Source organism: Dermacentor albipictus, chromosome 1 (genome assembly GCF_038994185.2).
Source record: "Dermacentor albipictus isolate Rhodes 1998 colony chromosome 1, USDA_Dalb.pri_finalv2, whole genome shotgun sequence".
NCBI classification, from domain to species: Eukaryota; Metazoa; Arthropoda; class Arachnida; order Ixodida; family Ixodidae; genus Dermacentor; species Dermacentor albipictus.
In genome coordinates, this window is record NC_091821.1 from 175441511 (window position 1) to 175459052 (window position 17542).

At 45.2% G+C, this 17542-nt stretch overlaps 1 protein-coding gene across 1 annotated transcript in view; it reads left to right on the forward strand.

Moving 5' to 3' along the window:
* The first annotated feature begins 14517 nt into the window (after positions 1–14517).
* Positions 14518–17542, forward strand: part of LOC139052546 (cell adhesion molecule Dscam1-like) — a 1125159-nt gene continuing 1122134 nt past the window's right edge. Inside the window, exon 1 of the mRNA XM_070529666.1 lies at positions 14518–14544. The gene's annotated coding sequence lies outside the window, so the exon portion shown is untranslated. The remainder of the gene's footprint in view (positions 14545–17542) is intronic.

Genomic DNA, 17542 nt, shown 5'->3' on the forward strand with positions numbered 1-17542 from the left:
GGAGAAAGAAGTTAAGAGAACAGAAAGGGACCAGAGCGTCCATTGAGCGAGGAACGCTGAGCTGCCTAGAAGTTAAGATGTCATCATCATAATCATCATCATCGTATTTTTAGGTCTACTGCAGGGCGCAGGCCTCTTCCCTGCGATCTCCAATTACCCCTTTCCGGCGCCGACTGATTACAATTTGCACCAGCAAATTTCATAATTTCATCATCCTACCTAGTTTTCTGCCCTCCTATACTACGCTTCCCATCTCTTGGCACCCATTATGTAACTCTAATGGTCCACCGGTTATCTATCCTACGCATTACATGGCCTGCCCAGCTCCATTTCTTTTTTCTCTTAATGTCAATTAGAATATCGGCTATCCCCGTTTGCTCTCTGATTCTTGATCACCACTCTCTTCCTGTCTCTCCACGTTACGGCTAACATTTTTCGCGCTTCATCGCACTTTGAGCGGTCCTTTAAATGTTCCCGAGCTTCTTTGTCATTCTCCAAGTTTGTGCCCAATATGTTATCACCGGTAGAATGCAGTGATTAGACACCTTTCTTTTCAATGATAGTGGTAAGCTTCCCGTCAGTATCTGACAATGCCTGCCATACGCACTCCAACCCATTTTTATTATTGTGTAAATTTCATTCTGCAGGCAACAGAAAATTGAAGAAGCGATGTCTTGATGCCACAACAACAAAAAGTCGTCTACACAGAAGTGAAGAAATTGACAACGCGGTGTGGCGCTAGATTGCTTCAATGTTAATCGCACAAACGTTGGCATTCATCGTTAGATGGGTTTTGACAAATTAAAAAAGATATTCAAGACGTTTAATGAAGGAATCTAAATAGCGACACATATCACTCTACTCATTGCTGCCATTCTCTGCTATCAATATGCGATTCACGCTTTCGAGCTCATTCTTGTACTTCACTGAAGACATCAAACTTGTCTCGTCTAAACTCTTCCCATATTACGCAACGACATGTTCCCAAGCGCTCAAGCACAAAAACTTGGCGGAAACCGAAAATTAAATTTTCCTGACGAAAATTGCTATTGCATTTTTGCTTGAAGTTATGCGGCTCGCTTTGTTTTGAATTGCCGCATTATTGGCTATTTTTTTTTTCTTTATCACGGAATTTTCTCCGTTGTCGTTCCCTTGTTTTGGGAAATCCAATTTGGCGAGGGGAACGTCGCGGAAGCTAAATAAAGTCTACGCTTCCCTTTCGTCTCGATAGGGAACGATGCCGCCACCAACGTTCAGATACACGAGATGGACAGAAGAGAAAAAGTCGAGAGAGGCGAGTGTCGAGGGAATAGCACCAGTGATGCGTACACACGCACTCAGTGTACGAACTCATTGGGATAGATAACGTTTGCTGAAGACCCAAGACAAGGTTGTCTCGGCAGCTTCGTCTAGCTCCCTCTCCCTTTTGTCCCTTACAAGGCTACGTTGTGTTCTGATAGATGTGTGCTTCAGTCACCCATGGTCTGCTTTGTTGTCTTTCTTGCCACGAGAACGCCGCACTTCTGAGCTGTGGTAAACACAGTCGTCTAAGGATTGACTGTCGTCCTGCTGCGCCTCAACACTTGCTTGTATAATGTCTTGTCCTATTTATTTTTTTATCTTCCTTCTTTGAGGGGCGCTGCACGGGGCAACAAATGTTTTTTTTCTTCGCCATTTCCAATTCGGCTGCACAGCGACTTGCATCAAAGACAAGCTTTTTTTTTTGTGGTGGCAGAACCGCATTGAACAAAAGTTAGGCCATGTTTCGCGCCGACGAGCTGCAGAGGAAGCGCGACCTGATGGAGCGACGACTGCGACAGCCAAATGTGATCAGCTTTCAATAATCGCTCAGCAACTGATGGAGAGCTCGGCGAGTAGCGTCGCCAAGTGAGTGGCAACGCTTGCCATGCAATCACGATCACTTTGAAAAACAAGGTGGAAGTACCATGCTTGCGGACGTTCGTCTTGTCTCAATGGCCACCGCTGTGATGGGCAGCCCCTTTTCTGCACAAACACTGTTCTATAAACCGGCCGGAAAATGATTTTATGCAGCTGACGAGAGTTCGGCACCAACTTCGAGGTGAATGTCTTGAGCTGATAGCCAATCTAGAAGCTTTGTGCCATGCTCGCGTGCCATGCATGGGCGTTTTGGTGCTGCAGTGAGTGCGCACTCTACTTTTATTGTACGCCTATTGTTTTTCGGCACGGAGACGCAGACAGGAACCAGTAGTCTGTCGCATGATAATATGCGTCCGTTACACATTGCGGTTCGTGTTAGACAGCACTTTATTAAACCTGAAAAAATGACGACGTAGATACCGCTGCGTGCCAAATCCGCAGAAAACTCGATAAATCCCGTCCAATATGTCTCCGGCCTCTTTGACTAAAGATTGCGATGGCAGGAGAGCACATCGCTGGCCTCAATCGGGGCCGTTTCGCCGGTGCACTTCTCTGTCTTGCCGATGTAAACGGGAATTTAATCTTACTCTTGATGTGATTACTGTCGGCAAATACTAACACATCGCTTCTTGTCAAGAATGCGAACTTGTCAGGGATTTCTTTGTTTCCATACATTTGTCCTGGACGAATGCGTGTGGGCATCTAGCCAGTTACGCCGACGGAGTCCTTATTGTGGTGTTTTACATGCAAAAGCCACGTTTTGATTTTGAGGTACGCCGTAATGGAAGACTTCGGATAATTTCGACCAACTGAGGTTTCTTAGCTTGCACCCTATTCATAACACACGAGCCTTTTTTTTTAATTGGAATGAATATAGGGAGATGTTGGCGCTTTTATGGTGGCAACGGCTACTCCTTGTCACATGGCATAGGAAACACATTTGCGTAAAAAGGGAGAATAGTGACACGAAATATGACACTCAGTAGAACACTGGATGAATAAGAAATATACAGTCCAACAGTGCATGAATGGCAAAGTTATTGTGCATGAGTTCAGCACACGTACGCATATATAAAGTCAGACATTTTGAACAGCCAAAGCTCACGACACATGTAATACACTGGAAGTACAGAACAGAATTACACATATAGCGTAAAAGTTGCGATCACCACATAAATCAATTTTGAACCCAGAACCACATTTATGTTACTAATTCAGTGTATTAGGATCATCTGAAACTTAATATTTTCCCAAAATGTTGGTGTCCTCTAAAAACTTATTCAGAGCAAGAAGTGCTCTCTTCTGGAAGGCCCGCAGTTGGCCATGGACCAAGTATCTTTTTTAGGGTGATTGGTCTTCTATCTATTATCAACAAATTTGGTTGCAGTACCCTTCTTTGTTGATCGTATTTCGTGCACTCGAGGAGAAGATGATGCACATCTTCGTCTGGATGTCCTCAAGAACAATGCGGACTAGAGACACGTTTTATCCTGTACAAGAAGTGTTTCGTAAATGCAGTACCAAGACGCAGGCGGTGAGCCAGTGTTTCAATGTTAGTGTTGTCTCTTAGATTTTCCGGCATTGATAAGTTTATATATGAGTCTATTAAATATAACTCCGAGTTCTTAGTTTGCTGATCAAACCAGGTAGTTTTGGTGAGACGACAGGAAATCTGTCTCAGGATCAGACGGACTTCACTACGCAATAGGGGAAGATTGGTTGTCTGTGCGTTATTGTGCGCCCGATTCGCAGCTGCTTCCGCTGCGGTATTACCAGGAATATTGCAGTGCCCAGGTATTCACTCAAATGCAATTACGTGGTTCATCGCGCTTGCTTTTGTAAGTTCTTTGAGCGTCTCATACAATAGCAAATTGTTCAAAGAATTTTTCTTATTGCTCTGTACTAATGTGAGGGCGGCTTGCGAATCGCTAAAGATAACCCATTTTTGCGAATGCTTTTCTGATGTTATGAAACGCAAAGCACACAGGATTGCAAACAGTTCTGCCACGGTGGAAGATGTCTCACGGGATAATTTAAATGTTTGCTCTAGCGCTAAATGTGGAATGACGAATGCTGAAGTCGAGAAATTTTTATGACGCGAACCATCTGTATAAATGGAAGTAAATTTGGAAGAGTGCCAGTTGTTGTGCGGCTACTATGAACATGTACGTCTCTCTTGGATATTATCCTGTCAACCGATAATTCTATTTTAGGACATGTTAACATCCAGGGAGGGTAACTAACATCCACTTTGCGTAATTCAAATCTTGGTAATAATGCTTTATGTTCTCGAACAACATCGTGAATTTTGCTTTTGATTATTTCGGTAAGCGCGAGGTTTAATGGATGCTTCTCGTGTTGGGTTGAGATGCGATAAATATGTCAGCATGTTTCAACCGTCCGTATGACTGGAAATGGTGGGTGACGAGATTCAGCAATTACTAAAGAACTCGAGGTAGCCTGCGGAACCCCAAGGCACTCACAGCACACTCGCAGCCCCCTTGCCAGTAAGTGTTGAAGACATTCCTCAGAAGTTTGCGATAAACCATGGAGAATAGGTGCCGAGTAAGCAATTTTTTGTTTTTTGAATGCGTTATGAACTTGTAGTAGTGAAGAGACTGATCCCACTACGTTGTGCCAGCGAGTCGCTGAAGTACGTTTATTACAGCATTGGTCTGCTTTTCAATTGCGCGGATATGTGAAGCCCATGTCAGCTGGCGGTCAAGAATAACTCCAAGAAATGCATGCTCTTTCACAAACATCAAAGTTTGCCCATTAAGCGTAAGTTGGAAATTATTCAGCTGTCGTCTAGTGAAAGGAAGTACGGCTGTCTTTGCGTATGCAAGACTCATGCCTCTTTCTTTCAAAAAGGTGTCGATACTATCAAGACCCTCTTGCAGCGTTGTTTGAGTGTCTTGTATATGAGATCCAGAGGCCCATATGCAGATGTCATCTGCGTACAGCGAATACTGTAGACCCGACGGGAGTTTTTGTGGCAAGGCTGCCATGACACAGTTGAATAAAAATGGACTGATAACACTGCCCTGCGGAGCGTCCTGCGTGATGCTGTGGTAATTACTCTCTCCTTAAATTGTTTCCATAAATGTTTTTCTATCTTTCAAGAAATTTGATACCCATCGCAGTGTTCGACCGTATAGGCGAAGCTCTAACATACCGGCAAGGACATGTATGTGACTTACGGTGTCGAATGCTCTTTGAATGTCGAAGAATACTGCTACTGTCACATTTCCAAAAATTCGTTCATGTTCGACGCATGTGGCAATATCTAGTACTGCATCCATTGTACACCGATTTTGTCGAAAACCGGTCATGTAGTTGGAAAAGACATTTCTGTGTTCACACCACCATTGCAGTCGACTGTTTATCATCTTCTCCATTAGTTTGAAAAAAAAAAACAGCTTGTGAGACTGACGGGTCGCTAGGAGTCGAAACAAAGGAGAGTCTTTCCTGGTTTCTGTACTCAAATTACGCGAGCTAATTTCCATGAATCTGGAATAGTCTCTCTTATCCAGATATCATTAAATATCTCCATAAGGACGATTCTTCCTGCTGGACCTACGTTCTTTAATATCACATACGTAAGCTGATCTTGGCCTCTTGTATTCTGCCGCCATCGGAATGCGGCAGCCGCGGCAGCGATCGAACCAGATGAGACCTCGTGCTCGACAGCTCAACGCCATAGCCAGTGTGACACCGCCGCGGGTTCCTATGGAGTCGCTGTATACGTTACAATTCTTTGTATTATTTTGGTGTTCGTAGTCTGGTTAAGCTTTAAATCAAAACTACCGCGGTCAACTTCAGGTCTCGCTTACCTTTATTGCGTTGAAATACGCATGCTGAAGATGACCGTGCCTGTGAAAATACGAGGGTTTTCAAGGGGTATGTTTCTGAGACTTCAAGAGTCAATAAGGAAAGCTTACATACATTGCGCGGCATTGCAGAACTATACTGCCTGAACAATTTTATGCTTGCCGAAAGACCTCATGTGGGGCTTGCGCGAAGCAATATTTATCGGTCTAGAAAAAAAAGTTGCACAGAGCTTAAATATCAAATTGTGCACATTGCTTTGTTCTACGAGGGACTGTCTGCCCGAGAGCTACCAGCAACGGGCTCATACAGGCTTACACAGGCCCATACAGCTCATCACTCGCATAGCTCGTCATTGTCTCCGAAATACAAGTTCCGCTGCATTCGCAAGAATTGTCCAAGTACTGCCAATTACGCTGGAGCCGTCGAGTCTCGAATGGCAAAAAAAAAAAAATGAGACCAGCCGCCTATTGTTACGGTCTGTTCTGTTCATGCTATTTGTTTCTATCGAGGCACATATAGAGTGTACGGCAGTTCTCGTAGATTAAAATGGTTTCCGCTCTCGTTTCTTTTCGCACACTCAGAAATCCGCTATTTCATTTCCCCTTACTTTTACTTAGGCTCTTCATTCAAAGATTAATTTCGTGTCAGATGGTAGACGTACGTATTAAAAGAGTACGGTATTGTCGCCCAGCCGTTCTGAGAGATTAATTAAGGGCGCCATCGTGCTGCCTGCCTGCTTTGCTTTCCTGCAGCGCCAACTTCTGGCACTATATGTACCTTCTGGTTGCTTGCCGTCTTTTGAAGTGCAGTAAGAAGCTTTTGATGCAGCCTGCAATACATTTACTCATAACAGGGAAATAGAGAAAATATAAGAAGCCTAAAAAGTCTTCAGACAGCTTCGTTCGCTTCTCGATAGCCGTCCGAGTTCGAAAGAATCCTAGTGCAGACACGTCGGATGGTTTACAGTAGCAAGAACTCCACAAGACGTCCTCATCGTAATCATTGTAATCATCATCATCATCATCATCATCATCATCATCGTCGTCATCGTCATCATCATCCTATTATGCCCACTTAGGACGAAGGCCTGTGCGTGTCAATCGTTCTGACGAACAGTCGATGCATGTCTAAACAGATGGCGTTTTAAACACATCATTTCAAGATACGCACAACATATGAAATAGGGAAAGAATTATCAGGTGACAGCAAAAAACATCAAAGAATAAGTGCTATGTCACTAATTAAGAACAACAAATTAAAACAAAAGCGAAAAATTGACGTGCTAGCAAAAGATCAAAATAGTGCCGTACTGGTAAAAAAGAAGGGAAATGAGGGAAGATGTGAGGGGAGATGTTAGTATATGGCCAGACAACTCAATTTTCCAACATTTTCATTCAAGCCAGACGTGATGGTATCAAACTTATAGATAAGAAAGGATTCACGGGCTTCGCTGTCATAATTTTAATGACATCCCGATTCAAGCAACGTGACTTCGATCTTATCAAATGAGTGTTCAGGGAAATGTACGTGTTTTAAGATGGGTAGGTTGGGCAACGTATTAGTGTGGGATTTGTGATTGTTAAAGTCCAATCTAAAAGGCCCTTCTGTTTGTCCAATATACTGTTTCTTGCACAGTGTACATTCCAGCATAGATATTACGTTTTTAGTATCGCAGTTGAAATCGCCTTCGATGTTTAAATGAAAGTGTGAAGCCGTACTAGTGATATATATATATATATATATATATATATATATATATATATATATATACGTTTGGTCACCAAGATAATTTTCAATAAGGACAACACTTGACATATGTAAGCCACGAGAACAGGCTGGCTTCAGGAAGAGATATTCTACAAGGGGTCACATCCGTGTCATCAATCAGGTCATCGAGAAATCTGCAGAGAAAACTCGTTATCAACCCCTCTATATGGCTTTCATAGATTATGAAATGGCATCTGATTCAGTAGAGATACCAGCAGTCATAGAGGCATTACGTAATCAAGAAGTACAGGAGGCATACGTGATTATCTTGGGAAATATCTACAAATATTCCCCATCTAACTTGGTTCTCAACAAAAAAAAGTTGAAATTTACCTATCAAGAAAGGGGTCGGGCAAGGAGACACAAGCTCTCCACTGCCTGCTTGGAAGAAGTATTCAAGTTATTAAACTGGGAAGGCTTAGGAGTGATGATCAACGGCGAATATCTCAGCAGCCTTGGGTTCGTAGAAGACATTGTCCTGTTCAGCAACACGGGGCAAATTACAACAAATGATTGAGGACTCCAACAGAGAAAGTGTAAGGGTGGGGTTACAAATATGCAGAAGACAATGTTCAGTAGCCTGGCAAGGGAACAAGAGTTCAGTAATTGTGACCCAATTAGTCACAGGGGACCCTGATCATGAGAAAGAAATTTACAGGAGAATGAAAAAGGGTTGGAGTTCGTACGGCACGCATTGCCAGATCCTGACTAGCAGCTCACCACTATCATTGATAAGAAAGGTGTACAATCACTGCGTTCTACCGGTGCTAACACATGGGATGGAAACTTGGAGGTTGATAAAGAAGCTAGAGAACAATTTAAAAACAGCTAAAATAGCGATGGAACGAAGAATGCTAGGCGCAACGTTAAGAGACAGGAACAGAGCGGTGTGGATCAGAGAGCAAACAGGGATAGCCGATATTGTAATTGACATTAAGAGAAAAAATAATGGAGCTGGGCAGGCAATGTAATGCGTAGGATGGATAACGGGTGGTCTATTAGAGTTATACAATGGGTGCCAAGAGAAGAAAAGAGCAGTCGAGGACTGCAGAAGACTAGGTGGGGGGTTGAAATTACGAAAATTGTGGGCGCAAGTTGGAATCGGTCGGCGCAGGACAGAGGTAATGGGAGAGCACGGGAGAGGCCTGCGTCCTCCAGTAGGCATAAAGAGGCTGCTGCTGCTCTTGCTATGTGTGTGTATATATATATATATATATATATATATATATATATATATATATATATATATATATATATATATATATATATATATATATATATATATATATATAGCACCCTTACATACGAGTTGTGTTCAAAAAGTATCGAACCTTTGGACAGCACAAATATATTGGCGGCGGCGAAAATTCGTCTGGGGTTTCCATATAATAGCTATCGCAATAAAATAAAAGATGGACGCGTGCTCAGTGATTATTCCTGCAGTCTGCGTATCGGTTGGCGCTTTCTTTCGCTCCCTGCAAACCAGTACATATGACGACAACCCCATTTGCAGGATTGCCTTGGAACAAGACAACGATAATGTTTACTGCTGTACTTTGGCGTTTAATAAGCTGACAGCAATCGTTTGCAACGGTCGTTTCCGGTACTTTCTGGACTAAAGCTGAATGGTTGTTGGTGCGTTACTGGCCCATTCAAAGAGTGCAAAACATTCCATAATTTTGATTCAGATGTAATGGGAGTAAGTGAAGTGCAGCATTAAACACACCGGAATACAGTAGCTATGCCGAAGAAGTAAAAGCATCGATTAATTTTTCTATCAGTAGCCATCATGATGACCTAGATCAGTCGTTTTCATTAGAAGAATTAAAGAACGCACTTGTATCGTGAAGCCAGAAGACAGCGGCTGGACCTGACGGGTTCCCATATGCTGCACTGAAGAACCCGGGTTCTGTGGCCACAAAAACTTTGTTAATATTACTGAATGATGCGCGGATATCGGAATGTTTTCGTCCTTCCTGGAAAAGTGCATGAGTGGTTCCGACACTAAAACCTGGTAAAACTCATTTATCGCTAGATTCTTTCCGCCCTGTCAGTCTGACAAGTTGCCTATGTGAACTTATGGAAAATATGACAGACGCGAGGCTGCAGTGGTGGACAGAACGCACCCACGCAATACCCAAAAGTATGGCGGGCTTCCGTAGGCGCCGGTGTACGGTGGATGCTATTTTAGATCTTGTTACATACGTAGATCATGAGAGGAGCTGTGCAAGAATCACCATTGCAGCGTTTCTAGACACAAAGTGTGCATTTGACACAGCCAGCCATACTCATGTAATACATGGATTCATTCAGTTGCGAATAGTTGGCCGAACACTGGAAATAGATTGCGGATTTCTTAGGAGACAGGAAAATCGTTATTGAAACTGCTGATGGACAAAGTACAGAGCACAATGTGAATCAAGTCGTTCCGCAAGGTAGCGTACTCAGTCCATTTATGTTTACCTGTGTTATGGCTGAATTGCCCCATATCCTGCCTGCTACCTTGAATTATTCACTATATGCAGACGACTTGTGCATATGGGCATCTGACTGGAGTACTCAAGCCGTTTAGCAAAAGCTATAAGCTGACCTAACACTGATTAATGATTTTTTGAAAATCAGATGTATGATTATTTCACACGAGGAAACTACTGTACTTCCTTTTACAAGGAAATGCCTCAAGAGATCCCAGCTCGTGCTAGATTCTCAGCGTCTGCAACTTGTGCGACAACACAAGTTCTTGGGTACTATCATAGACAGACGGCTATCATGGACTCCCCAAAGAAAAGCATTAGAGGAGAAAGTCAACTCCCTAATCAACATTCTCCGTCAATTTGCTGGACTGAGATGGGGTAGTTCAACCTCTTGCTCATTACGCATTCACTCGGCAATCATTAGATAAAGAATAGCATACTGTGATCCTGTGCTACATGGAATATCCTGTAATCTAGAGGAAACAATTCATACATTGCTGGCCAGAAGCTTTCGAATATGTATTGGTGTTCCGCGTGCATCTTCCAGTGCTTTGGTGATTGCCGAGCCCCGCCAAGCAACTTTTGATGCACTAATATTTGCGGAAGCTTGTGGTCACTTTTTTCGTCTGGCTACACAACACGCTAATCATCCACTATGCCAAGACCTTCAGGATAGAACCGCTGCACGCATAAATGAAGAAATACGGTGGTGCAAAAACTTACTGCCTTCTTACGAATACTGGCCTACTGGCGCAACTCATCCCCCATGGCGACTAGCAATTCCAGAAATAGTCACTTCAATTCCTGGAGCAGGTCGCAAATCTGATGTGCCCGTAGTTGTGATAAAGTAATTACATTTATCACATACTTACACTTAGTACGTAGATCGCATTCACGTGCATACCGATGGATCACGCTGGAAACAAAGCTCTACGTCTGCGTTTTATAGATTGACGACCATTATCCTTAGAAAAAATTTTAGGTACATGGCCAACAGATAAATTTCAAACCTCGCTGCGTGCGCCTTAGTACAATTTTTGGAGAAATCGAAAATATCACAAAGATATTAAGTCATAGAATAGTTATTACTCGCATTATTATTATTAAGAGGCACCCTTAATTATATGTTCATTGTGTCTTCGTGTTCATGTAGTATTTGTATTTGTCGCATTTAGAGTGCGGCATTCAAGTGCCCAACATCTGTGTGAACATCTTGGTTTTGTGAACATTTATGCTGTGTGAACTCATGTGTTGCGTGTGAACAATTTGGTTTTGTGAGTACTTAAGCCATGTGATCTCTTCTGTTGCGCGAGCATTTATTTATATTGCAGTACTGAGAGTTAGTACGTGAATGTTCGTTCATGTGTTTATTTGTCCAGTTTGGTGATTGTTGACAACATTTCGACGATAACTGTCACGTAAGAGAAGAGGGACAGCCGGCGCAACACATAGGCACCAACCTCTCCATAAATACATTTATTAATAATAATAATAATAATAATAATAATAATAATAATAATAATAATAATAATAATAATAATAATAATAATAATAATAACGTGAATATGTAGCTGCGGGAAGGAGCGGGAAAATACGGCCTTGCGCTCTTTGCCATTTTCTTTCCAGCATTTGTGTGCAGCGACAAATATTTGCGCCACGCTTCTATTATGCATTTTTCTTCGTAACACTTATCACAACGATTTCGCAGCAGGGCCATAAGCGTTATGATAATACAACTTGACGTTGCTGGCTGACTTAAGTCTTACAAGACTTTGCCGTAGTGTGTTTGTTTTTATTAATTTAAAGGCACTCCCTGATAAACACGACCTCGTAAAATTTTCTAATTTGCCTTGTAACTAGCCTTATATGTTATTTTGCTCTCAAGCTAGTCACTTTGGTATCGATGCTCTGGCAGGGGCCCAACAACCTGCAACGGGGTAAAGAAGCTTTTATCACCCGAAATTGCCATTGCTTATTCTGTGCTTATTTTAAAAAATGAGAAAGAGCACTGATCTCTAAGCGAAATTTTCAGTTTTCGGCGAGACGATTTACCCTTTACAGTGAGAGGTTTTCACAGAGAAGGTCTATATAGCCTTTGCGTATACTTGTTCGAATGTGCTCTCAGTATTCTTGTCGCTAATTTTGCCAAGTAAGGCGGTGTTTTAGAGCGCAGCTCTTTGGCGTCCGTTCCTGGGTTTCGCGTCGTCGTCGGCGTCGTCGTTGTCGGCGTTGTCGTCGGCCTCGTAACCAGCTCGCCGACGAATCTGCTCCGCCGCCGCCGCGCATGCGCGCTGTCGTCTCTGGGCGAGGGAGGATGATGGAAGGGAGGAGGAGAGACTGTGGAGGAGGGCTGGCTACACAAATGGCTCTTTGGCATCCGTTCCTGGGTTTCGCGTCGTCGTCGGCCTCGTAACCAGCTCGCCGACGAATCTGCTCCGCCGCCGCGCATGCGCGCTGTCGGCTCTCCGGGCGAGGGAGGATGATGGAAGGGAGGAGGAGAGACTGTGGAGGAGGGCTGGCTACAGAAATGGCTCTTTGGCGTCCGTTCCTGGGTTTCGCGTCGTCGTCGGCGTTGTCGTCGGCCTCGTAACCAGCTCCGCCCCCCTTTCATCCCCCCAGCGCTAGCAGCGACCGACTGATACCGCTTTCGTGAGTCCGCTACCGCACTCACGAAAGACGTCGTGCACTTCCTGCAACCCGCATTAACCGTCCATCGATCCACACCGATGTTAGTAGTGGGGGACTTTAATGTTGACATAAAGACAAACAGCAATTTCCTAACACTTATGCGGGAGAACATCCCGTTCCTCTCGCTCGTAACGCGTCCCACGGCTGTGACAACCTCGCGAGGCACTTGTATAGATCTCGTCTTTGAGAATCAAGCATTGGTGTACCAAGTCGAACATATATCAGTCTATTTCTCCGACCACAAAGCTTCCTTCATGACTGTCAAGAACTGTTAGTGCAGTCTTTGTTAAAGAAATACGTGTGAAAAATAACAAAAATAATTCTGTGATAGCGCATACATGTGTTGCTCGATTTCTTTGCCTCAATCTATCGAAAAGGTGAAACAGCTTATTTGCTGCGCTCAAATTTCGCATTAGGAAGTAACGTAATCGTCGGTAATTTTTTTTTTATAGAAGAGAGATCCTTGTCATACTCATAACGTCTGCACATTTTCAGTTCGCCATCACAAAAATGCATTCCGATTTTCACCACCCCGAAATCAAGGTCGCAAGATCCGAACTTTTCGCAGAGACATAAACAACGAAATCGAGCAACGTGGCACAAAATGGCAGGTCGCTTTCAGAATGGGCGTAGTGAAATGGCGCTCATTCGATCGTAAAATAAATTTCAACTGCTGCAGTCGAAACATGTTGGCCAGCTCTCACGTGGGTGATTCTTGATGCGCACAGGTTACGTGGTCACTTCCGCTAGATGATGTCACTGTACGCTTGGGGAGCTGCGTTGGAGGAACAGCCACGCGTCGCGGTGGTGTAGCGGCTTTGGCGGTGCACGGGCTGCTAAGGATGAGTTGGCGGGATCAAATCGCCGGCGTCGGCAGCCGCTTTTTGATGGGGTCGATGTGCAAAAACACCTGTGCGGCGTGCGTTGCGTGCACGTTGAAGATCCTCAGGGGGTCAAAATTATTCCGTAGTCGCCCAGCAAGGCGTGCCTCATAATCATATCCTAGTTGTGGCACGTAAAACCTCATAATTTAAGGAAATACTATATGAAGCTATAAGTGATGACGAAAGCTTCGCATTGGTAATCCAGCACTGTGGGCTGGTGGCCAAAAATGTATATCCCCGCACGGTGCTCTCCGCGTACCACGACTGGCTTTAACTACGAGGCCACGGCAAGTTGGCACGCCTGAAAACAGGGCATGGTTATCACTATTAGTCTTGTCATCTACGGTAAGTATTCGGATGGCTTTGATAGCAGCCGAAAACTTCAGGCTTGTCAGGAATATCTGCCCTGTCGGCAAGAAGCTCTTTCACGGCATTTCAACTCCTGCAGGTAATTGCCCGCTAAAGGCCCGTTTATAGTCCGACGTTATCGGCGCGCGGGCGAGCGTCGTTCGCGGTCAGACACGCTACGTCGGTTGCGCTGCGCCAGCCGAGATGCCATCCCCTCTATACTTGAACGCGCGTGCCGTAGGCTGCTATCTTCGGAGCATGCGCAGAAGGTTCGCCAAGTCGCGCGCCGTCCGCAAAAACCGTCTGCGGAGTTGTGTTGGCGCCTTTTTCTTCGTGCGCAATGCATTGTGGGTCGACGCAGTCGGCGGCGCCGGCGTGCGAATGGAGCAGGAGCCAAATCTGCGCCGGGCACGTCGGGGCGCGCTGCCAGCCGCCGGTTACGTCGGCGCTGCAGTGCGTCAGACTGTAGAAGGAGTTGTTTTCGCCAACGTAACGTAGCGTGCGCGAGCGCGCGCGCGCGCGCGCGTTACGTCGGACTATAAACGGCCCTTAAGGGTTCGTGTAACGGTTGGCACAAGTAAGCAGTTTTGGGGCCTGTTCGTCCATCTTTCGCGCAGTTTGTGTCTCGTTTCGGGTCGCCGCCGACAGACTCGGTAAGCAGCAAGAGTTGAGCCTTTTTGTGAACATTCAGAGCCTAAAACGATTGGCGATCGAGCTGTTCGGTTGGCATGGTGGCGGTGCATGCAATCGAAGCAGTAGCAGCAACAACAGAGAAAACATGGCTGCGCTGGCGGCGTAATAAGCGACGCGCAGTGTGTTTTTCGCCTGCGCGGAAAGGCAGTCGCGCAGAGACGCGGATGTTTGCACTTGCCCGCGCGTGTGCACAGCCATTTTAATAAAAGCAACAGAGGGGGACATATAGAGCGGTGATGTTGAAGGGATGGGAACCGAGCCCGCGGCGCCGATCCACGTCGGGATCCACCATGGTCGCCATTTCAATTACTTTGCCGTCGGGCCGCCAGTGGCGGGGAACGCGACGGTTGTTTACCCGTGGCACGGGTTAGCGGGCCGGCGTCGAAAAGGGTCGGAAAGGGGGCGCGTCGCCACGCTCCCCGCCAGGCGGCTTTGAGAATGCAAATGATGTGCGCTGGGAGCTTTTGCTCGAGCTGCTGACTGCTCACCCGCAAATGCCCGCGCGGATTTGCGCACAATAAAGCAGGCACAGAGAAGCGGCCGCGCCGAATGCCCCCCGGTCGCGCGCCGCCGCCGCCCCTCCGGTGCGCTGTCCTCGTAAGCATGCGACTGCGCTCGAAATCCCGCTTCCGTGTTCTCGACTTGGGCGTGCAGAAAAATAAACCCGGGTACGCGACGACGTTGCAGTTCGGGCTTTGCTGTCTTGCTCACCTGCAACGTCCTTAACGCAGAGCTCAGCGACGCTTACCAGCTGGCTTCTTCGCTTTTTGTTTCGTTCCTCAAGAACACGTTGCTATAGCTGCCGGGACGATGACGGTTTCTGAGCGTATTTAATCACACTTTTCCACCAAACCGGGGAAGTCAAAGTACCGCAGCCGTCGTCTCAGTAAGAGTCCAAATGCGTCGTTTTCTCTCTTACCGTAGAAAAAATGTGGGCGCGTCTTTTTTCAAGTCACTCTGCAGCTGAAAACGTATCATGTGCGTTTGAAATTGAGTGAAGTGGCTGTGCCTCATGCATGAATGGCACGTGAGGCAAATATATTTAGTCGGGAGGCATTCATGGCATGTAAGCCCTGCCCTAAAAATTTTAAATTAAAATTTAAAATAAATTAAAATTTTAAATTATTTCTTTCGTCGGACTTGTCATTATTCATGTTTTACATAATTTTTCTACTCTTCTGGACATAAAATGCTTGCGCACAATATTCTTTTCTGAAATATGCAAGTTGGACAGTGCAGTTTCTATATTGCTGTATGTTACGAATAAAATGAACATCGTGATGCGAATATTTTAGGTGCCAATATTATCTCTGAATACCAACAATATTTGCTTAAATTTTCTTCGATGTGTCTTTCTAAGTTATTGAGAGTCTTTACTGTGGTAGGAACAGCGACATGTTTGCAACAGAAAAACACGATTATGGTTAGTAGTCAGCGTAAGAACTGCCTGCGTTGAACACACTCCGTAGTTTTTTGTTAAAGCTATGTTTGTTGCCTTGCGAATTAGCTCGCACGCAAGACAGCGCTACCATATTTATTATCCTCATAGGTGTCCAGACCAGTGGTCTGATTTTTTCCGGAATTACTCAGTGATAAAACAAATGATACCTAAATATTCTCATCGTAACAAATGTACATCATCAAGAGCACAATTCCTATAACAAAGCCAACTTTTCTGATCTTTCTATGCCTAATTTCATAACTACAATAGGCGACAGCTGCATGTAGAATTATATTGTGCTAACGGACGTGAGCTCCTCAGGGACACGCTTTTTCGTCTTAATTTGTGAATTTCTTCCCTTGACCTCGGCACTCAGTTGCCAAGATTCGGTCGACTCTTCCCACCTCACCAGGCGGGAGTGTTTTTTGGCCTCCAAACCGTACCAGCGGCTCCCACGGCAACCAAAGGACCCCGTTCCTCCCAGCGCTTGCCTGATGTAAGTAGACAGATGAATACTACTGCAGAACAAGCGCCTCCTGTGCAGCCGGCTGGCAGTGACCACTTAAACCCAAGTGCGACAACGGATGCTGGCCTCGAGACGAACTCTCCCAAGAGGGCACGTAGTGACCATCACGAGCCGTACAGTGATGCCACAATAGTTGAAACCACCGACATGGAAGCGGAAGACAAATCGTTCACCACGGTGACGTACAAGAAATCACGCCATGCGGGAATATCAGTTATTTTAAAGCTCGTTGACCCGGAGGCGTTGTTGTGGAAAGTGAATCCGAACAAGTTGGCCATCGAAATTATTACCTTGGCAAGAAAGAAGCTACAATCATTTCATCTAACGAGGGAAGGTAACTTTTCCGTGAATGTGTCATCTCTCGCTGCCTCTACGAGACTACTTGACTCATGTTGCAGGCCTTGCAGTGGAACCATACGTACCACCATCGTACACGAAAAATCTAGGAAAAATAAGACATGTTCCAGTTCATTACGCTGAATTTTCATTTCCGTGAAGAAGCAGACCAGATGACTCCGGCGAGAAAATGGAGCAGTGGAACCACATGCCCTTGGCTGCGTCGTCCTACAATTCTTGCCTGACAAACCATGGCAAACACGCGTCCTACTTGGATTCACGAGTCATCCAGTACAAGAATATTTAGAACCTGCAAGTCGGTGCTACAATTGCCAGCGATTCAGCCACGTTGCCAAGTCCTGCCATGGCGAATAGCGGTGCGAGATCTGCGCTTGAGCGCATGATTATAAATCCGTACACCTCTTGAAACCAGCCCAAGTGCGCGAACTGCAACGGAAACCACACAGCTTCACACGCTGGATGTCCCAAGCATCTCGCGGCTTCACTACTCAGGTGACAAGAAATATTAGATGGTCGGACCCCGAAGCAAGGTTCGCCTCCTCCGAACTTAGGTGTTGTCAACCCAGTAAAAGCAGCTCCGTTCCAATCAGCAGAGCGCAAGAAAACGTATGTGATGATGGCTAATAATGCTTTA